The sequence below is a fragment of the Heliangelus exortis genome, chromosome 12 (assembly GCF_036169615.1).
Source record: "Heliangelus exortis chromosome 12, bHelExo1.hap1, whole genome shotgun sequence".
Classification (NCBI taxonomy): Eukaryota; Metazoa; Chordata; class Aves; order Apodiformes; family Trochilidae; genus Heliangelus; species Heliangelus exortis.
Window position 1 is genome coordinate 4,361,362 of NC_092433.1, and position 23,270 is coordinate 4,384,631.

General features: G+C 48.8%; 1 protein-coding gene across 5 annotated transcripts in view; it reads right to left on the bottom strand.

The window, feature by feature from the left end:
* Window positions 1–23,270, bottom strand: part of DAG1 (dystroglycan 1) — a 51,413-nt gene that overhangs the window by 27,732 nt on the left and 411 nt on the right. Inside the window, exons 2-3 of one of the 5 annotated variants that reach the window (XM_071755561.1) lie at window positions 20,457–20,546; window positions 17,383–17,501 (exon numbers count right to left, since the gene is read on the bottom strand). The exons of 1 other annotated variant lie outside the window; for it this stretch is intronic. The gene's annotated coding sequence lies outside the window, so the exon portion shown is untranslated. Of the gene's footprint in view, window positions 1–17,382; window positions 17,512–20,456; window positions 20,547–22,658; window positions 22,747–23,270 lie in introns of those variants that run through there. 3 more of the 5 variants (XM_071755560.1, XM_071755559.1, XM_071755563.1) reach the window with 3 other exon arrangements.

The window sequence follows — 23,270 nt, forward strand, 5'->3', positions numbered from 1 at the left end:
CAGCCACTAGACTCATTATTTAAAACCAGGACCTGGATAAAGGCAGAAAAAGTGCAGGAAAAAGGGGAGGCAAAAAGACAGCACAGACAAAATGAGGAAAAGGGGCATTTTCCTTCCACAAGCAGCCAGAGAGCCACACAGTATGACACGTTTCAACAGGTATATAGCTAGCACCACATCTGCTCTGTCCTCAAAAAAAATGGTCTTGAAGTTTTGCTACAGCAGAAAAATCCAGTAATTTCTTCCTTCCTCACAGGAAACTTGTCTTGTATGGACCAGAAAGCTTGGAAACAAGACCTTGGGTTTTCTTTGGGGCAAAAAATATCTCAAGTTAGTGTTTTCCAAATAGCATGCACACATGCTGCACTCCTCTATTTTGACTTGCCATTGCAGGTTTCATACAGAAGAGGAAAGACTGCAGCCTGCCTTCCCAGCACACTGACACCGTGTCCTGCAGCACAGGTGACAGCAACCGGACAGGAGAACAGACCCACAGCTGCACACCCACAGGGAAGGTGACAACAGCTGCTCCCTCCTCCTGACTCAAGTGGGGAGATGGAAGCACGAATTATAGTAGTAAAGAGAAAGAAAATGTACAGATTTCTTTCTCAGTGCAAAGCAACACAGTAAAGCATGTGATGACTACCTACTCCCTCTGCAAGAATCCCAGGAATGGGGACAAAGCCATCCCAGCTCCAGTGTGTGCCCCAGGAAAACACAGTGGGATACCATTCTGAGGCAACATGGAAAATTAAACCAGCCTTCAGCTGGGATTTGCAACAGCTCAGGTGCCTATGGGCCAAGCATCCTATCTTTTTGCTCACCACATGTCCTTTGGGCACCTGCAACACCACTCTCTCCTTCATGCCTGCACTTCTTAGATGTTAGATGTACTCAGACTTTGTAACCCCTTGCAAGAGCGCTGCCACTGTGCCCATATTTTCATTACTTGGAGTAATGCTGTTCCTTTTGAGGCACCGTCTCTGCCTCGAGGCACCAGAACAGAGCAGAGCCTTGCACAGTCTGTGCTGACCCTGGGAAGGAAAGCAGGGACTGTCCACTTCACAGCTCAACCACCGGCCACAACAGTGTTGTTGAGAGCTCGCAACAGCAAATACATTTGTCCTTAATCACTCCAAGCCTTTTCTTCTGAATCCATCCCCCAAATCACTCTCGCTTTCATTTCTGCTCAGCACTCACTTGATCTTTATTACCAAGGTGATGGCCAGATCCCAGTGATCAGTTTAAGAGGACATCCCCTTACTAACACCCACCCAACTCTCCTCCCTGCTCACACACATTGGTGTGGCTGTTCTTATGTCTCAGGAAATCTGAATCACATCCCAGGAAAACCCGATGGCTCATGGCTATCAAACAGCTACGTGAGAGCACAAGGGCTGTACAGAGAGATGCTCCAGGAGAACACAGGCTGGGAGCTGTGGAGAGGCCAAGGCTCAGAGGGTGTGTTCAGCTTGCCTACACTTTACAGCTGACCCAGATGTGGGGAAAGAATTAACTGCTTATCACAGCACAGCCTGCCCAGAGCAATGCCAGGCCCCCAGTGGCAGGCGCAGCAGCAATTAGGTACCCAAACATCTGCACCACAGCCTGGCTTTGCTTATGGTATTTTGCATCAATGATTATATAGTGTTTCCTCGCCTTAATGTCATTAAAAGATCGTGGGTTCAGGTCTCAGCTGAGATCAGGATGGTCCCACAGAACCTGGTCCCACATTGTACCACATCTGAAGCATGCAGAACAGTCCAGATGTGGGCAGCGACTTACAAGTCATTCAGCAGAGCCAGTCACAACTACATCTGGAAGTTTAGAAATTAAAAAAGTAGTTATGCTGCAGCCAGGCTGCATAACAGCCCACCTCTGGAGAGCAACCCTGGGTTGGTGTCTGAGCCTCTTCTGGGCTTAATAATGATTTATAGTGGAAAATGTGGTTTTAGCAGCTCAGTCCATCCCTTACAAAGTAGAGAGACTATACCAAAAATAACCTGGCTTACTAGTCACCAAGTCCTCACTTAGCAGGTCTCTGATCAGGGACCACAACACGCAGCACCACAGCATCACCACTGCCACTGGCTGCACACTGTGGAGGAGAGGATGCTCTCCCCAACACCCCAAAGGGGTTTCACCTAAAGCAGTTTGTAAAACGGCAGATAGACAGAACTCATTTGCCAGCCTCTCCAAAGGAAGCATTTTCTTCCAGCTCAGACAAGATCTCTGCTGCAGTGTTGCTGCATCTCAGCCTTCCCACCAGACAGGCTGAACTCCTCAGGCAGAGTTTTGTACTTGGCACTTCCCAAAGTCACGCAGGACAACAGCTACGACAGCTGGTCAGCAGCTGAGCCAGGAGAGGGGAGCATGATCACCAAAGATGACTTCTCAAATATAACCATAAGTTCAGTGTTGTCCTCCAAAGGCCTCTGATACTCTATTGCAGCAAAGTACCGAGCAGATGAAACCAGCTTACAGAACCTTCCACAGTTAAAAAACTGAACAAAAACAGGAGAAAAAAAGGCCTTCAAAGATAACAGCAGTGCCTCCCACCACAGGGCAGCAGCAGGAGACAGACTGCCTCTCATTTACTGCTCAAGACCTCATGCCAGCTGGGAAATCTGCTCATTGCTGTAGAATGAGCCTAAAAACCCCTCTTCCAACAACATATGATGTTGCAGTAGGTGATGCAGACAATACCTAAAACCACAAGGTTGCAAATAATTAGTTTAAAAAGTCAGAATACCTGAGAATTAAGGTTGTCTGTGAGCTGGTCATAGCAAGCACCACACTTCACTCCTTTTCTCCACCCCTCTTCCAACTTTTTGTTCTCTCTCCCTTTGAGACAGGGAAGCCCTTCAGCTATCCGTGGGTGTCAGAAGGCAACACAGGACACAGGGATCCTGCTCCCAGAGTTGGGGGTGGCCGGTGGCAGCACCTCCCTCCCACCCCAGCAAAGATTCAGCCCCTCAGGCCTGTACCCGTCAGCATCTGAAAACCTTAACTTGGCTGTCTACAAAGGACTGGTGACCTGGGAGCCTTTCAGACGCCTGTAAACTGATAAGATACATCAGATAGGGGCATTTCTTCTGGGAGAGGAGATGGCAGATCCTTTACAATCAGATCGGGAATGCCAATGTCCCAAGTACCTCTCAGTGCAAGCTGTTAGGGTCAGTTTGGGTTTTTACATGCTGAAAACCTAAAGCTTTTTTTTTTTTTTTTTTTCTCTCCAGTCCTTTAAGTCATGGAAATGGCTTTACTGCTTTCTCTGAAAACCTGAAACAAAGCCAGACACAGAGCCTGGGAAATTCCAAAGCGAGCAATTAAGTTCAAGAGTTAAATGAATGCGGCTCCACATCCAGCCAGCCTCCGCTGCAGGTGGTGTGACTGGTGTCACCCAAACTCTCACCAGGGTCACCCAGATTCTCAGGGCTATTCCAGTCAGGCCTGTGAAGGAGGAACTGCCACAGCAGCTGAAGCAGGCTGCCCCTCACCCAGAGTTTTATTCTGAGCCCACCCCAAATGGGAACTAACTAAGGGAAGTCCTGCAGCAGGGAGCTCTGGCCAAATCACTGCAACTGGGAGGCAAATTCTGGGGAACGTGCTAAGGGGCTTCCAGCACCTGACCCTGTATTCTCCTGGGTCCTGCAGCTACACCCTGTTCCCTCCAGGCCTCCACCTGGGAATTCTGCTAGAAGGCAGCTCCATGGGAACATTGTTCCCCAGCAGAACCAGGTCCAGTCGTGTCCTGTGGCAGGACCAGGGGGATGAGTGGCAGGACACAATGGGGATGCTGCCTCCAACCCCAACCATCCACCAGCGATTCTGCCCTCAGGTTGCAATGCAAATGGCACCATGATAAGCATCACTGCTTAAATTACTGCCTTTGCTCCAGAATCTACACTAGTTTAAAACCTGGAGGAAGCACCTCCCAAATGCAATCCCTGTTTAGTCAGAGAAGAGCTTGAAAATCCCATTTCACTGCTGCAAAGTTAGGTTCCTGAGGTCTTGGTTCTGTGCTGCTCCCTTCAGCTTGCTGCTTTTCTTCCTTGGCAAAGCTTTTTCTTTCACACACTGCTCCCTCACAAAATCAAGGAACAATCTGAAGAAAAACAGATAAGAGGACTAGAGGCAGATGTGACTTCATCTACATCAGCAATGTCCTAGTGAAGCCAAATCACTGAGAATGGAGATGGGTGCCCTGAAGGTCTGCAGGCAACAGCCTTGTCCAGACAGACTGGAGCAGCCCAGCAGAGCACCCACCAGGCAATTAAGGAGAGGTCGAATCACAGCACCTCCAAGCTTATGCCTTATTCTGGGTTTTGCAAGGACCAATGCACAGGTCTGGAGCACTTGAATAACACATACTCCGAGAGAACAGCCACCAGAATGAAAGCTCAGAGACTGGGAAAAACATCCCTAATGTCATCTGTGACAGCAGGTTCACTCTGCCTCTAACATACACTGCCAACACACCAGGGAAAGCTGCTTAGAGATCAACAGATAAAGGCTTTTCACCATTCAGCCTGCTATTTCATGCAAATCAGGTTGTTTTTCTACCAAAAGGCATCCTCAGCCCAAAGTGCTAGAAAGAATCAGGCAGCAGCAAAAATAAAGTACTCTCCCCATAGCTGAACCCCTTCAGAACTCCATTCCTTGACCAGAAGGTCCCACTCCCCTTTTCACGAGTGCAATCTGGAATGGCACAGTCTCCACACTTGTGAGTGCAGGTGATCTCAAAGCATCACCACCTTGAAGCACTTTTGTCCACAGAAATTACTCTAGACTCCTCTGAGGTATGAAGTCATGTTTTGAAACGCAACGGTGCAGCAAATTCAATTAACTAATCAAGTTCTGCCTTCTACTTGGGCAATGGGGAAGCAAGATTTCCCAAAGTCCAGCCCCACGATGCAACACATTATTCACTGGGTATGCTGCTATGACCCTTCCAGCAGGATCTAGAGGGTCTGCCTCCACCCCCCCCCTTCTTCTGGCCTCCTGAAGCAGGGTGTCCTGCACGGAGTGAGCCATGTCCCTAAAAAAGCAGGGAAAGCTACCCTGCTCTTATCTTCAAACCAGGTAAAATCTGGAGGGACATGGAGAGTGAGGGGGACTTGCACAAACCAGGCCGGAGGCAAACAGTAGCTCTTTAGAGGAATAAAGCACCACGTCAGCCTGCCGTGATTGATAAGTACATCTGCCAGTCCACACCTGCTGTTCACATTCCTGGCATTTCTTTCTGCAGCATTTTCTCCCGAGAAGGGACCGGCTGCTTATCAACTGCTGCAGAGGAGATTTGAAGGAAGGGAAACAGGCCCCAGCTTAAACAAAACGAAGAGATTTCAGGCCCCAAGCATGCAGTTTTCTTGCATCAGATCAGGGAACCTGCCAAAGGGGGTTACTCCAGGAGCCCTCGCAGGTTCAGAAACTTACAGTGGGTTTTAAACATTCCCCTTTGCTCATTCCTGCCATCACACCTCTACTAAACTCCTAGCAGATAAAGCAGGGGCTCCAGAATAGTCTCTACCCTGCAACTGCTCAAGCCAAGTAATTTTCTGCATCAGTCAACCACCCCCTAGAATAAAAGGGAGAGATGAGGGTGAAAACACAGCAGCCTGACAGGGTGAAGGCTTTGCTGCCTTTCCTATGGAGGAGGGCTGATGAGCACAGCCAGCTGCAGCCTGGGTGGGACAGCTGTTCAGAGCAGCAACAGATATTTCTGGGAGTGAAGGAACAGGAATTTACTTCTGGTGTTCAGTTCTGGACATGAGAGCTGCAAGTTCCTCCTTCAAGTTAGTTTTAACACTGCAAGAAGGTGAAGGAAAATAAGCCCACACAACTACAGCAGGGCCTCAAAGCAGAGGGCTAGAACACGAGCCTGTTGTTGTCAGCAGAAAAAGCAGCTCCAAGGAGCTCTCAAGAGCTCAGTGTCTTTAAGATCCTGACCTCTCTGTCAAAAGAGATCAAAATTAACCATTAGCAGCAAATTTATTAGAGCACACACCCATTCTGAAATCCGCTCAGCCTGGTTGCTGCAGGGAGCCAAGGTAAAGTGGGGTTTCTGGAGTCTGGGTGCCCCAGCACCCTCCTAAAAGTCACTTTGTCCACTGAAAGAGGCACAAACACAACTGCAAACAGGTCGATGAGTTTCTGCTTATTTGCAGTCATTGGGGAAGGAGGGAGAAGGCAGTGGGAAATAAACGCAGCTTTCCCCATGCCTGGAAGACGAGTGAAATGCAAACCAGCTTTTTATTTCAGACCAGGTGGTTATTTTTGTCGCCAGGCAGTACCACTCCCTTAAGTGGTGCCTTTACAATCCAGAGGGAATAAAACCCAAAATCTGATGTATTCTGCCCACTTCTGGGTAGAAACTCAACCCCCAGAGCCAGCTCAGCAAGCACCCCAAGCACCAGTCAGCCCCCTCCTTGGCAGAGCAGCTCCCTGATCACTTTTTTTGGGTGTTTCCCAAAGATGCCATGCTCACTCTCACAAAAGAGCTAAAAGTTAAGGGGAGAGTGGGTGCGGGTGAGCTGGGGGTGAGCAGGTTTGATTAGCTGGCAAATGGGTGCAGCTGTCCTCCGGATTTATGGCTCTTGGAGGAAATTTAAACAGGAACTTTCTATAAATTAACTGCCCATAAAATGAGCATGTTTTCTCAACACACCAGAAGGTCAGGAAAGGTCTGCTCAGCCCCCCTGTTCCCAGGACATGGCACACAGCCTCTGCAGTTGCAGTTCTGAAGCAGGAGAACGCAGATTTAGCCTGTGAGCTGGTACGAGCGTGCTCGTGAAGCAGTCGGTTGTTCTCCATTCACACAGCAAACTAATAATTTATATTTCCCCTAAAACCCCCATTGCAGCCCAGATGACTAAGTAGCCTTTGTCCCAGAAAGTAAACCATGCAACTGCCTCGGGAAGACGGCCACGGCTCCACGTGCCAGAGCCCTTGCAAGGCTGTTTATTCTGCAGAAGCAACACACATATTGATTTCAACTCCTTCCAGGTGATAAAGTGGTTGTAGACACCGTCCCCAACCCTTCTGGCTTCCTTTTCCTCAAGAGGATTATTCAAGAGGTCAGAGTTGCCAGTTAGGGAGATTCTGATGACAAAAATGCACCTGACAGGGACCCCGGTTTCAAGGAAATCAGGAGGATGGGAAGAGCCAGGGTGAAGCCAGCACAGTAAATGTGGGGAATAAAAGAAATAAAGCAGATCAGTCAGGATGCTTTAGGAGGAGCAGTGTGCACAGTGGGGTACTCATTCCCTACGTTGTGAGAGGAGAGCCCTCAGCAGCAAGGATCCCAGAAAGGACAAGGGGTCAGGCTGCCTCATCCCAGGAAAGGAAGAGAGAGTCATTTGGCCAAAGGGCTGAATTCCTCTGGCAGCACATGGAGCACAAGCCTGCAGCTGCACCTGTCCCAGGGACAGGGACCCATGCCAGCCGGGGCAGGGGCCTGCAACACCAGGTGGGCTCCCCAGCACCCTGCTCTGGGAGCACTGGGTTTCCTGTGCTGGTGGGCTCGGAGCAGATCCCTCCCGGCACACCGGCTCTTCCAGCTTGCCAGCAGCAGCCTGGGGGTGCAGCATGTGTAGGGAAAAGCTGCACAAAAGACCTATGAAAATGTTTGGAAGAGCTGAAAACAGTTTGGGAAGTGTACACTGACCAGCCCTCAACTCTTCCAGGTATATTGTAAAAGTTACAACTGCATTCCTATCCTGGAGTGTATTTTCTATAAATAGTTATTTTAAGTCACTTTTGTTTCAAAAATATTTTATTAGTCAAGTGCAGTGCAATGCTTCAGATTTTCAACCTGCAGGCTGCCAGTTAAATTTGCTGCTGATTTTTAAAACTGTGCTGTTACTTAGGGCTATAGCACAGGATCATATTTGAGGTTTTTTTCAGGTGCCTTTCTACTGACACATTTATTTTGTGTTACAACATCAGGTCCCTATCTTTGTTCACAAACCAACAACATTGGGTTTATTTTCAAATCTGGTTGTTTGGGGTTTTTTTCCCTTTTTATATATATATGTATATATATATATATATAGGCCAATAAGCAAAAGAAAATATGCTAGTAACTCTGCATGCAAAGAATCTCTGTACAAGTAGGTATTTTATGTCATTGACAAAGCCAGAGTATGTACAACTGGCAGCAATTTCTGGGAGCTCTGAGCAGTGCACAAGGCTGCCAGGACACAAGTACTGCACGTAACAAGCCAACTACACCACCGACGTGCCGGAGCTCCCCAAAGGCCCTTTTCCTCTCAAGACAGGGCAAAGCAGACCATCCCACATCCTGACCTGGGCACCCTGCCTCCAAACAGGTCCAGACCCATGCACTGCGATGCAGATGCACAGTGTGCACAGTGAGATCGAACCTTCCCACCAGACAGGTAAAAAGGGAAAACCCAGACATGGCAGCTGTGGTTTTGAAAGGTCCAAAGCACTGGCTAGCAGCAGGGCAGCGCCAAGGGGAAACCCCACACCCTAGCTCTGCTGGTGGCTTTACCCCTCCAAGCTCCCAATCCATCAGGAATATGGGTTCCTCTACTCTGGGAGAGACAGACAAACCATGGCTTAGCCTTCCAAGCACAGATTTCCACCAATGCTTTACAGTACACAAATTATTAATATTCACAAATAAATCCAGGCCTGCTTAATCCAAAAAACACACAGCTGCAGCCAAGCATGTGTTTTCTTTGGAGAACAGACCAGACACTCCAAGCCTGGTCGCCTTACCTAGTTTTGAAAGCCAGTATTAAGTCAACCAAGCAGACATCAACCAATATATGAAAATATGACATACCAATCCCTACCACAAACCTCCTGCTCTTCCAAACTCGTGGCTGCTATTGAAAAGGGGAAAACACCCCCAAGGTATGGCAGTCACCTCTACCAGCCCTCCTGGGGAGATGGGGAGCAGGCATGCCTGCCAGGGCAGGCCACTGCCTGCCAGTGAGCCTCACAAACTATCAGCTTAATTAGGTTAGAGGAGCCACGCTCCTTCACCCAAGGTACAGCAGTTCACTTCAGCAGGAACAGGGATAGATAGCCCCCCTCTATCTCCTTTCCCATCCTTACAGCTCAGGTTGTAAATTCTTCAGGGGCAGCTGTGAGCGGGAGGTCCTGGTGGAGCACCACTCCTCCACAGGGAGCCACGGCAGCGATCCCAGCAGTTCCAGGGTAGGGTAAGGAAGCTAAAAACTGTGAAAAATGTTAATGTGTTGCACTGGTATGCAGACTGCACATAATAAACTGCTTGTGCTTCACTGGACATAGAGGAATTGAGGCTAAAGTGATTTGTCTTGGGGAAGTTTGTCTTGTGAGTATGGTACCAGCATGAGCTAAATTGCAGTGGAGCTTTGGGGAGTTGCAAGGCCACTGGTACTGAGATGACCACTGCAGTGACAGTCATACAGGGCTGAGATCCCTTAAGTACCAGAATGTCAGGTTGAAACCTGTGAGCAAAAAATAACAAGGGGCTGTTATCTGGGAGTGTGGGCAGAGAAAGAGAGGGTTGGGGCAACGAAGAGGTGGGTCCAGAAATAGGGGACTGTAAAAAAAGAGAATAAGGTGTCATATTAAGAACAAAGGAGGGTCAATCTGCTTATGGTAGGAGCAGGGACACACTGGGCCAGCCTTCACCCCAGTGTGCAGACTGAACCCCCATGATGGCAGGGAACCCCCCTGGACAGCCTGCCAGACTCCAGTTGTGTCCAGAAGACTTGCCATGGAGGGCAAAGCAGGATGGACTCACACCCAGGCACAAAACGGCATGGGAGGTAAAGGCAACATTTGCAATTCAAGAGTAGCACAATTCATCAGATTTAGCAGTAATAATTACTGGCTTAGAGCTGTAAGAGTCCAGAAAAGGCTCTGACTGTAAATTACTATCAGCCATGGGTTTTAGTGCATCAATTAAGTAGTCAATAACTCTGCTAGTTTCTTGGTCAAGTGCTGCTTTACAATTAACACCGCAGTCTCTCGGAACAGCTACGTCTCCAGCCTGCACCCTACAGGGGCTGGATCAGCCCAGGGGCTCTGCTGGGATCTCCCAGCCAGGGCTGGGGCTATCTGTTGTCTAGGTGTCTGGGATAACCAAAAGTGCTCTGTTAAGCCTGTGTGGGCAGATGCAGTCTGAGCCACTTGCATTACACATTTGTGCAGCACCCGACACGAAGAGGCTGTGAGCAACCGCTGAAAACCGTGCACGCTGCCACCACCACAGTGGGAACGCATCATTGGCCACACTTTTAATAGCTTCTAATAATAAACAGGGATAAAGAGCTTATAAGTTTGAAGTGGCAGTGTAAAGCACACCTGCAATTAAAGGGACACTCCTTTGCCACACCACGTCAGCAAGAGCAGAGCAGGACACACGGGGCTGGGGACATGGCCACCTCGTGTCCTCCTGCTCTGCCAGCAGGACTGACCTACATCCTCCCTCTTTCAGACTTTGGTGGCAGCAGGAAAATGAGCCAGTCTCATTAATTTCACCTCCTGCTGCCTGGTGAACTTCTCCACAGAAAAAAAAAAAAAAAAGAAAGAAAAAGAAAAAAATTCAAAGATTCAAAGCTATGCTGGCAACCTGGCAACTCAAATCTTCTGTGGAGCAGGAGGTGGCAAGCAACCTGCTGCAGAATTGCTCACCTCATGGCCAAGCTCTGCCCTTCCTCTCCAGAGCTCCTCTAGGGACTGTGAAATCCAGCAAGGGGCAAGTGCTTCCCAGCAGGGCAGTTAATGCAACAGAAGGGCACACAGTCCATCTTCAGCTGGTGGCTCAGAAAACCTCTCCTGACACACAGGAGACCCTGTGTCCGGCTGCATGACACTGGCAACGCCACCAACTCCTCCCTGCTGCTTCCTCAGAGCCTCACTGACAAGAACACCGGGGCACCCTATTTTCCTGTGATTTCCAGAGTTCAAGTTTATTTTTTAATCTGATAGTAACAGAAGAAGACTATAAAAAACCCCCACACTGGCCTGAGTGGCTCGAGTCTAAAATAAACATGCCAAGCCCTATTTGTGATGGAGTAAAAATAGCTTCTCATCCCTTCCCAGGACCTCTGCTTCGTACACAAAAGCTTCACAGGTTAACTATAAAAATACCAGACGTGCAAGGAACATCTTGATTTGAGCTCTGCACTGTTTGGAGTTCAGAAAATCCCCTCAGCCTCACAGCAAAGGGACAGGGAAGCGCCCTCAAAGCTCCTCTGCCACCTCAGGGCTAAAGGCCAGGGTCTGCCAATTCCCTTTAATAGAAACAACTGTCCTCCTAATAATAAAAAAAAAAAAAAAAAAAATCCAAAAACCTCCACTGGAATTACATCTTGTGCTCTTTCTTGGCTGGACTCTTCTTAAATTACACTTATTCCAAAGAGCATTAACCATGAAACACAGCACAAAGCCATGCCACAGCCAGGACGGGCTCCCTGGGAAGCAGAGTGAGCACAACCAGAGTCTGCATGGAAAGGAGCAGAGACTGTGGCTGGTCTGGTTTGCAGCAATAAACATCTCTTCATAGCAAGTTCTGCTGCATTAAACTTTTTTTCCCAGGGCTTAAGCCTGGGAATAATAATTAATATGCCTCACCTGGCACCTGCAATGCTCAGGCCTGAAGAGAAGAGAAAAACAAGACCTAGGAGAGCAGCACTGCAGGAAAGTCACCACAACAGAGTTTATTCATTACAGCATTTCTAATGACAGATCAGCTGGTCCCACAGGCAAGCACCAACCTATTTATGACTCGGACTTAAAAAAGGACTAGAGTTGAATCTGCAATGCATCTGAAACCTGCTGGTATTTATATGTGCACTAAAATGCACCCTGGGTGTTCCCAGTGCTGTGGGCAAAGCTCACAGGAGCCACCAGCCCCTGGAGCCTTCCCAGAAATGGACGGCAGCCGGTCCAGGAGGGACAGGAAGGTCCCAGGCTGAGGCACATCTCCCTACAAGGCCATCTTGTCCTGACAGAAGCACATGCAGCCATCCATCTGCTGCTGTGCTCTCCTGCCTCACCCAGCCTGAGAGCACACACCCAGCTTTAACCCACCCTGGACATCCTAAGTGCCAGATTAGTGTTTTGTGGCACCCCCAGGGACCACCTTTGCCAGCACACACCCACAAACACAGTGCCCCAGGGCCAGCTCTGCTTTCGCTATTAAAATTCATCTCCAGAAACCCAGGCTCAGCTTGAGGAAGCATGAATTAAACACTGATTTGGGGCTTTGGGTGAGAGGCAGAAACATGGCAGAAGAGCTCTTAGCAAAGCCACACTCCTCTGTGGTGGGGAGGGGACAAGAAAACCAAATTTGTTTTCTAAATACATATTTAGTTGAGCTGGTCATATTGAGAAGCTCAACATTTGTAATTTAGATTATGTCCTCAAACATGCCTACACCACATTCAAGGGTACCTTTTAGTGAGATTTGTTACATGGGTCCCTGAAGTTTCCCTTGCTTGATTAAAGCAAACCATGAGTCAAAAACCTCAAGAGATGGCAAAGCTACAAGTATTCCTTCCCATTATTAAGCACCCTAGCAAATAAATGAGAAAAAAGTGCACCTGTCCAGGTATTGTCTGGCCTCCTCCTTCTCATTATACACAGACTTCCATCATTTATGGTCAAAACCATTTCAGAGAACAAACAGGGTAATCTGGCACATTCCAGCTTTCCCATCCCACCTGCCTACACACTATCACCCAAGAATCACCTTGCCAGATGCTTCAAGGTAAAAAAATCACAGCTTGTGTCATTTACATTAATATTTTGTGTTAGCTGTTGCATAAATACTGCTGCTCTTAAATAAGGCTTCTCTCAAGTCCCCTGCTCTCCTCACCTGCCATCACTTCCCATTCTTTTAGCTTTTTCTGTAAGGGCAGGACTCCTGCAAATAATTTTTTTTTCTTATCTGGGATGCACTGGTGTAACACCCCAGCCACCAGACAAGCACTGAGTAACTGACCTGCCAATAAACTCACCTCGTACGTGCAACCCAGGACTTCAGCTCATACTTCCACAGAACTAACTTCCCCCAGCACAGGCACCACAATGATGCTCCCATCCCTGACGCAAGGCAATGTGGTGCATCATGCTTCCTTCCTACTCCAGTGCACTTTTCCTCCTATTCAATGGCCCACAAAGATCTCAGGAGATCATGAAACACGGGTCCCACAAGCAGCACGTGTTCTCCCATGGTGACAAACACTTGGAAACTCAACCTTTTATAGAGAAAGAAATGGCTGAGCCTTCTTCCTGACTCTTCCTTCCAGGGCAGATGTGCCCTGACCTGCTGGAAGACCCATTGCAGCACAGCAGACAGCTTCACTCTCCTTTTAAGTTGGTGTTAATTCCAGAAAAAGGGTTTCCACCTCTCTCCCCTTTGTGCTGGTACAAGTGTCACAGTTGCACACAGAAGTGGATGAGGGAACTGATACATTAAAGAAGCCCAGCAAGAGACAAAGAAGAGGCAAGTTTCCATCTGGCTCAGCTTCCTGGCTGGATGTGTGGCCTGCAAGACCACTTCTCTTTTCCCTTGCACCAGCACAAGGGGAACACAGGACATCTGCCAGCAACACCAGCTCAAACCAAGATGCCAAGCACACCAAGCCTGGACCCTGTAAAAACCCGTGCCATGCAAAAGCACTGTACAGAGTCACCGAGGAAAATCCAAACAGTTCCAAAAGATAAAGGGAAAAATAAATTAAACTGGTTTCAGCTGGACATCTCCCATTCACTTCCCACTATTGTCCTAACCAGCATCCAAGTAGCACACAGTGACAACGAGGGCCACCTCCTACAGGCAGCTGCATCCTGGTGGCATGCAGAGCAACTCCCCTACAGCAGAAGTCTCTGGCTGGATCTATTCCACATGAATAGTCCACTTGAGCACTTCTGGGCAAATTGCTGCAAGCAGGCAAGTGACCTGAAGCAGGCTTCTTTTCAGCTACTAAGCCACTTTAAAAGACATCTAAAAATACATTAAATGCTTTTCTCATGTGACTTTTCTATGCAAGAAACTGCTCTGAAGCCTGCCAACAGCAAATGGAACCAGACACTGCTGCAAGACCTCTTTCTTGCATAAAGGGCCTCCAAATCATCAACTTGTACAAGTCCAGGAGAGCAGCCTAAGACAAAAACATGGAACAATAATGCAGTCTGCTTGGCAGCATCAGCTGCTGCTCTAGCACCATTTTCCCTAACAGGCTGTGCTTCTGTTCAGGATCATCACCTAGATGGGAGCAGCAATGTTTTGTGTTGTTTCTGCTCCAGAAGGATCTTTAACTAGTTACACCCAGAACGGTTCAAATGGAAACTCCTCCCGACCAAGCCTGAAGAAGAAAAATTACTTCCCAACCCTGCTGACAGAGGCAATTCCTTTCCGTTGAGGAGATGTGAGTTAAACAGGACAACTCTTTGCCTGGAAAAGTGCTGTGCAAATCAGTTCAGCTGGCTGCTCTCAAGAAGCCCCAACAGGAGGACACTGGCCACTTCAATTACTCCAGCTGTCCCTCAAGCTCACCTCCTTAGAGTAGATTTATGTCACTGAGTTTCCCCACCAAGCCTCTTCCTCCACTCTTAATGGGGAGCAAACAGCTTTTCTGCTCTGTTGAGATGCAGAGCTGTGGGTTTACAGCTCCTGTACATGTCTGGGTCCACTGTGAACCAGAGCAGCCACTGACACTCTAGGAAAAGAAGGAAGCCTGCTCACAGATCAGCTCAGGCTGCTGAGCAGAGCCATCAGCTTCTACTGATACTTGAGGGTGATTTTTCCTCACTCCAAACCAGACATCCAGCCATGTGCCCTGGCAGCTTCCATCTTCAGCTGACCTTTTCCAGCTGGCACATCCTGAGACTGCTGGTCCCAAACAGACCTCACAAAGAATCATCATCTTAAGTCACTGCTTAAAGAAGAATCCCAGCCCTAAACACTTGCCTAGGGCGTTAGCTCAGCCAGCCTGAATTCCCATATATGACCAGAAAATAGGACTTCAGCACATGGAACACTCTTCCCCGGGCTCTCAGCTGAAGTGACCAAGCCACATGCTTCACCAGTCCAAAAGACCACTCTGAGGAAAGAGCTCTGCACTCAGACTTGCTCTCCATGCTCTCCCTTGTGCTGGTGGTGGGCTTCCAGCAGGATCTGAGCCAACTCAAAATGCAGGTATGTGTGGCCAAGGCACAAAGGGCAGAACTGCCCCTATTTGCAGGATCTTACTTTAATCTTAACTTCAGGAAAAATAAAATCCTAAATCTCACTGCCTCCTCTGTTCTGATTTCCTTTATGAAGCAGAGAAGAAGCTGCCTCAGATGATCTCCTGGAACATCATACTAAGGCAATGGTTTTCAACTGAAAAACATATTTAAAAGAAATGGCTTTCCTCAAGTCCACAGGATTCAGTTTGCTATACAAAGTTACAGGGGGAAGCTTTAAGAGCCTGGAGACCAGGGAAGAGAAAAGGGTCAGAGGCAGCTGAGCTGGGTGATGCCTGAATGAAGCACAGAGCACTGGGAGACCTGCAGGAAACAGATCCTTCCTGTGAGGGCAGGACAGTACCACCACACCTCTCCCCTGGGAGCTGCCAGTGAGCAATGCATGGCCTGACCTGTCCCTGCAGGTCCTGACTCCAGCTCTGTTGGGGCAGGGGGGAAGACAGGAGCACCCAAGGACTAGGATGTTTCAGGCTTTGAGCAGTAGCAGAGAACCAGAGTGGGAAGAAGGAAGAGTGGAAGTTCCAGTTTCCAGGAATAAGGGGCTGGGACACTGGTTTGAGGGGAGGGTGGTGAATGAACCACATCACAGGTCTGGAGTCGTGCTTCTAGGCTCCAGGAGCTTGTCCACCTATGATGGAGGCTTTTAAGCAAACCTTCTCACGCCTAAATTAGCCAAGGTAATCACAGAGTGCTTCACACAGCCACGTTCAAGCAGACAGAATTGCACAGAACTTTCATCCCAGCTTATCACCATCACCATGAAGGGGAATACTGCTGCCTTCTCAGTGCTTTAAGTGCACAATATGCAATTTTACATCTTTGCCAGTAGCAGATGGAGCCCTTTTTCACATTCACTTTGATTACAAAGTTTTCACTAGGCTACAAAACCCTGTTCTTATACTTTTCTTACAAGCAGTTTACAACCCAGTGCTCATAGGGTTTTGCATGCAGTAGGGTTACAACACCTTTCTTTAGCTTCCTCAATTCTTTCTGAAAGGGTTTTGTATTTATTCTCAGCAACTTTATTCACAGAAGATCAGACTCCTTATGTCTCTAAATGCTGACCCTTGATATTCAAACACTTTATTCCAAGATGTGATAAAATGTTTCCAGAAAGAGCAGCCAGCAGAAGGCTGCTGGCATGCTGATAAACACAAAGCCCTGGCTTCACCAACACTGCTGCAAGCACCAAATGCCCCACACAGAGGACAAACAGTTGACTCTGGGGGACCTGAACTGACACAATGCAAACACCTACAGCACCATGGCACAGACCTTTACATTAGATTATGTGGGACTGTTAGTCCATTTAGGGGATTACATACTGCCACCACCACTGTTAGTGCCCAGCCAGATAAAATACCATTTACTGCCCTTTTCCTGATGCTTTATTCCACAGAGGATGGGCAGATCCATGATGTGACCACACCAAGGCTTGCAGGACCCCTGAGCACCCCGTATGACAGCTATCCTGTGCACAAACACCCCATGGCAGAACTTCATGTGAACTCAGTCTGAGAACTAATGAATTAATTTTGTTGGTTGTTCATGCCTATCAAGTTCAGTTGTTGGCAGTACTACTGTAATTAATACTTTCCAACATGTCTTAACTGGACAGGATGCAGGAGAAAGGAAAGATGGTGAAGATTTTAGGAGCAGATTAACAAGGGAGGTTTGAATTTTAGGAAAAATACTAGAGAAAGATTCCTCCCACCAGTCTTTACCCTGCATCTCTGGAGGTACAAGTCTAATTTTTAGAGAAAAATAGGTAGGGCTACACTGATACTGTATATCTTCCCAATAAGATCTTGAAGAGTTTTATTCAGAGTTTTAGAATAACCACCGTATATTCTCCAATGCTGGCCTCAGGCAGTATCATAAAAATTCCACTGGAAATATTTCCTTTGGGATGGGAAAACACCACACATGGGCTGTCATGCAGGAATCAGCTCCTAGAGCAGAGAGAGCTCAGGCACACCACAGGTGTCAGGACCTAACTAGAAAGTCTCAGGGACATGGGCAGGGAATCACTGCAGCCTCAAATATTTGCGTCACTGCAATCCTGATGCCAAGATTTTCCACTGGCAAACTCCATTTGTAGATGAGTGCCAAACCATCTGCTAGAAGAATCCCTTACTTTGGGAAAAGCAAAGTACTCACCCTCAGAGGAAGCAGCTCTATAGGGAGGGTCTTGGCCTTAGAGGACAAGGGAGTTCACAGCATTCAGTATCCATACACACTTACACATCTCGTAGAAGCCCACACTGCATAGGGTTTTCCTGTAGGAATCTCAGCCACAAAGACAACAGAAGATCTCACCTTAAATTTCTACACATTGTTTCAGCAATATTTAGAGAGGCCCTCATGGAACGTTTCCTTGCTGGAGAGGAAACTCTCAGCTAGAGACCAGTACTGAAGGGCTGCTCCAGAGAGTAAACTCACAGAAGAGGCACAGAAGTCACATTGGAAAAACTCAGCAACTGTTTCCATTTTGATTAAAGCAATATTTGAGCAGCCAAATCACTGAGCACTAAAGAAAGAGTGTTTTTGTCTGCCAGTCTTGGTCCCTCTTGCCCGTAACTGAAAAGTCCCAAAGAAGCCATACCCACAAGGAAATCCTTTGGGAACCCCACAGGATCTCTGGGAAGATACACTTCCCAAGAGCCTGGAAGAGTCCATCCCGAGTCTGATCTTGCACAAGGCAGAGGGAAGAAGCCTAAGCAGTGCCACCCTAGTGAGGGAGCAGCAGCACAGACAGCCTCCATGTCACAGTCTGAAGTTATGACAGGGACATAACGCTTCACATTCACTTGTAATTCAACACTCAAGTAGAAAACTGCTGGTTCAAACTATCACCCAGCCTCTTCTTACTCAAGCTCATCCAAAAATCAATCCCTAGCCCTTGGGACTGATATAAAATGATCAGTATCTGCTACTGGAAACTCATCAAAATTACTGAATGCTAATCCCCGCCCTATAGGAACACACTTCACAGAAGATTAAGCTTTACAAAGTCTAAATGTACAATCTAGTTCAAAAACCAGAAAAGACTCAGTGTGAGTTCATCCCCAATATGCATTCAGCACTCCCATGACCTATAACTATGCTTGAGTAAACTGAAACCTCTCCCGTAATCAGTTTTTCAGCCCCTGAGGAGGGAGGGGAGGAATGCCGCTCATCAGGTCCTTACTGAGGAGCATTTGCAAAATCAAGAATTGCTTGAAAAAGCTTCTAAGCCAATTTGTTGGAAAGCTCCAAGGAGGCAGGATACAAAATATTTCTGAAGCTGCCCATGCAGCCATCTGTGAATTGAGCCCTTCTCAGAAAGCACAGTAGAAAATACAGTAGAAAACCCCTTGTCTGGGGTTGCAGTGATGGCAAATGCCACAGCTGAGAACTGTGGTCAGACCACAACACAAAAGGGGAAAAAAGGAGAAGTTATCAGTGGGAACCTTTATTCAGATATCACTTTAGAGGTCAGATGAGGCAAGGAGTCTAAAGGAAAGGAAAACCCAAAACAAAGACAAACATTGCCTACCTACAAGGCTGGGGAAAGTTCTACCATTGTTTTGAAGCCCCATGTGAAGGTCTGCCAGAGAAAATGTGCTTTGAATCCCATCAAGAATTACTCTTCAGGCCTAGAGGATACCTGAAGGCCAGTGAAACCACAGGGGACAGCTCAACACTGAGGAAGAAAGCATCACTTTTGGCTAAGAGACCTGTTCCAAGGGAGAGCTCTGCTGACACAATGGCTCCCTGCCTCTGAGGATGGTCCAGCTCCCCCTCAATTACTTTGCTAAGCCAGTGTAGAAAGGGTCTAGCTGAAAAAAGGAACAGTTTTATGCCAAGTTAGCAGGATTAGTTCACCAGTGCATCAGCTCAGCACCACAGCTGGCATATGGGAGGAGGCAAGAGGGCAGAGCTGAGGGCAGGGAAAGAGAAGGGCCCTTTTAAGAACACCAAGCCATGAGGCTGGCTGAGGCAACTGCTTGTCCTGAACTAACCCACCACTCTCCAGCACTGTAACCATGTCCACCTCTCCTTTCTCTACCCTGGGCCTTGGTTCCTCCCCACCTGCACTGCCAGGATGTTGACAGGCTCCATCTGGCTGTGACATTTACAAGTTCCTTCCATGGACACTTTAGGTTACTAATTTGCACAAAGTTAACCCAAGGGGAAAAAAACCCAAACCAAACAGCTCAGCGAGAAGACTGCAAACATCACAACCACATGCCCAGAGGTCAGACCTCACCCTTCCATAAGCAGAGCCTTCCCTCAGCTCAGCCACCCCATGCACTGCACTCTGTGGCTCACGGTGCCTCACAGGGGTGGTGGTGGTGGCACTGCCACTGGGATGGATGTTGCCAGCAGTGACAGCTCAGGAGGCCACATGGCAGAACACCAGTTGTGTTTGGTGGGGCTGCTGTGAGCTCTCTGCAGATGGACACATGCAAGGGCCACCACAAGGAGCTGTGGGAGCACAGGTAGCTCAGCAGCCCCTCCAGCTCTCAGGTCCCAGCACGCTGCCCAGGGACAAGATCCTGGATACAGGAGAGCCACAAGTCTGGCACTGCCACTGTTGGCAGAGATTCCAGGGAATTTCCTAGCCTGCATCAAGCCTGGCTCGCAGAAGCCAGCGCTGCTGTGTGACCTTGAGCAGGACAAGACACTCAGGACAAGAATGCATTCCTCATGTGCCTGGTACCACTCACACCCCAGATAATAACCCAGGCAGAAGCTACCATCAGGCAAGAAGCTCCAGTTTTCACCCAAGTTGTGGGTGGCACAAGGCACACTTGCCCATCTAAGCAGGTCACTGCCAACAGAACAGGTCCCCACTAATTCCCACCTCCTGAACAAAGCCATGCCTGACACCCTGCCCTATCTCCTCATCATCAGACACCCAGCACACCTCACAGCCCAGACAGCTTGCTGGGTGTCCCAGGTGACCAGCTCATGGGTCCAGCAGGCACCTGTACCAGGAAGGGAGCAAACCTACCTGTCCAGGGGACCTGGATCAGCTCCTGTGGACAGCACTGCAGCAGCAGATCAGCTGAGACACTCATGAAAAATGCAGCAACAAAGAAAAGCAGTGACATCAAATATATATAGCCATCTTTCCCAATGGCAAGCTAAAAATTTTACCCCAGGAAAGCTGAACCGGAGACAGTATAAGACAACAGATGAGAGCAGGAAGATAAACAAACAGGAACAAGACTATTTAGTGCACATACCTAATGCAGTCAGGCAGGCTGATGTGTTAACTTTCCATCCAGCAGCACCTTAGTAGTTTGCTCCAAGCATCCAACCTCACAGAACCAGCCCTAAAAGCAGAGATTCTTTGAGCTGATCCTTTATTTTTCACGGGTTACGCATGGTCACGGTTCTCTGCAAATAGGGTTTAAGGTACAGAGCTCTCTAGACTGCACAAACATCCTAAGAACAAACATTTTCAGCATACCAAGACCTCAGATACGTTAGGTCAATCCATCCAACTGTGTTTATTTGTATTTTGCCCAAATCACTGCTGAAGTCCTCAGAGCTCAAGGAGCAACAGCCTCCCACTGATTCAGCAAGAGACTAGAAGTAATTGGTAGACAGTCTGCAAGCACCACAAAGAATGCCAGAGGCAGTTATTTACACGACCCCTGTTTGCCCAAGGAGATTCCAGAGTTTGCATTTTCCTTATTGAAATTAATCATTACTAGAATTAAATCCTCCATACTATTCCTCAGCTAACATCAGGAAGCCAGACATCATCCAAAACTATCCTTGCAATAAAACCTTCCAGATAGCTGTCATATCACTGCTGAAACCAGACAGACAGTTTTACTCCCATCAGCTGGAGTTCCTCCCCAGGCTGGCACAGCACCCTGACATCTCTCCAGGACAATCTCTCATTTTATCTCACCACAGGACATGGAAAAAACAAGACAACACCATCCCTGGAGCATCTCACACCTGTGCCACACACACTAAAGTGTGAAAATTCCCACAGGACCTTGCTGCTGCAGCCATGAGGTCCCCTTCTCTTCCAGGCCCAAGTGGGACACAATGGTTTTCAGTGCAAAGCACCTCTGATGCTTGTCAGCTGGCACACTCACCAGCAGGGATGCAGAGTTCCCTCCAAGCTTATCCCCTTGCAGCCAGGGGACAGTTCTGTGACCAGGCACATCAGAATTCCTCCAGATAAGTTACAGTCAGAGCTCTGAGACGTTTCTAGCCATGCACTTTACCACTGAAGCTGGCAACAAGTCTCACTCTACCTGCCACACATCCTCCTTCACTTCTGGTGGCAGCCAAGCCCAGGGCACCAGGCAGGGAGAAAGGAGAGAAGAGAGAGGTGGATATGCAGCACTCGAGCCAGCAATGAGCACCAGCCATTTCCAAAAGCAGAGGATTGCTTGAGGTTAAAAAAAAAAATCATATAAAACCTACTGGAACAGAGTGAGTTGCAGAACACCTTTACTGGTATCAGCCCCAGAGCTTTTGCCAACTCTTCAGGCCTAGTACCAACAATATAGGCAGGATTTACTACCACTTTACACAATGCTGAAAGAAATGAGCATTTCTAAACTAGCATGTGCTGTCTACATCTTTTAGTTATTAAAGAATTTGTGCCAGCTCCCAAAGAAGTGAACACAAACTCCTGCAGCAAGAAGACAGCAGGACCCGGAATCAGCCAGGCTTTGCTGATTACTCCTCTGAGTAAACAGTGGTGTTCCCAGCACTTCAGCTTGCTCTCAAGCTTCTCCTGTTGGCATACTACCCTATATTTAGGATAGAAGAGTGCAATGACAAGCATCGGGAAGAATGAGTAAGTGGTTTAGGATGCTCGGAATAGAGACAGGCAGTGAAGAGACCTATGCTGAACTAGAAACTCTGGAAGAGAGGTAAGGAACCGGTAAAGCTATGGATGGGAAGGCACAGCATTCCATATAGAAAGTTAAATGGCTAGTTTTGTGATGGCAAGTATCCCCAAGGAAAGAGATGCTAGCAGTCATCCTCTAACAGCAGCAGGCAGGGGAAAGAAACCCCTGACGAAGAGGAGCTGAGAGCAGATTAGTCAATATTTGGTCTTTTCATACAAAAGAGAGGATTTTATTTCATTTTGGACAAGCAAGCGATGCAAATACCATTTTCCCAAGTCTAGGAACCCAAAAGTCCCAGAACCAGGGGAGACACACCACCCCAGGGAGTGACTGTGCCCTGCCTACATCTTCCTATCCCCCTCCTCTCAGCAACACAGGCCAGGTTAGGCTCTGAAAGCACACACGGGGGGGTTACAGCCTGCAAACCTGTGGCAAAACTGGCTAAGCACATCCTTGCTGACTGGTCGGGCACGGGGCGAGCTGCTCCACAGCCTGTTGCTTCTGAGGAGCCAGGGAGGCCAGGGAATATTCTGCTTTTATGCCTTTTTGTTCAGCAAAACTTACCCGTATTTAGTCAGCCGAAGCACTGACTGACTGAAAAGCTGAACTGTGGGTCAGCGGTGCCTGGAACAGGCTCTGCTCTCAGGCGTGCCTGCAGGGTGGTGCCCCGGGATACGAGGGCTTAGCCCAGAGCTCCCTGCGTGAGCCCATCTCGAAGAGGGGTGAGGGCCCAGGGGCTGCCCCACCATGCTCGCCCAGAACCCCCCGCCCCCGCCAGACACCTGCAAAGCTCCCGGCCGGTCCCGGGGAGAGCCACCGGAGCCCCGCACTGGGCCCAGCCCGGACAGCCCAGACAGACTCCGGCACACCCCACGGCACGTCCCGGGACCGACTGCCGCTACCGCCGACCCGGGGGCCGCTCCCACCTCCCCCGCCAGCGGCTGCAGGGAAGCCCCACGCCGCACCCGATACAGCCCGACTGGCCCCATCCCTTGGAGCCCCGGGCCCACTCCGCCTCCCGCCCGCCGGCAGGGCCGACCCAGCAGGGCACCTCCGGGCGCAGCTTCCACCCATGCCCCGGCCGTCGCCCGAGCAGCGGCCGGGCAGGGGGCGGCGGGAAAGCCGCGGCGGGGTGGGACAAGCGGCCGGCACGGACTGGACCCCACCGCCAGCCCG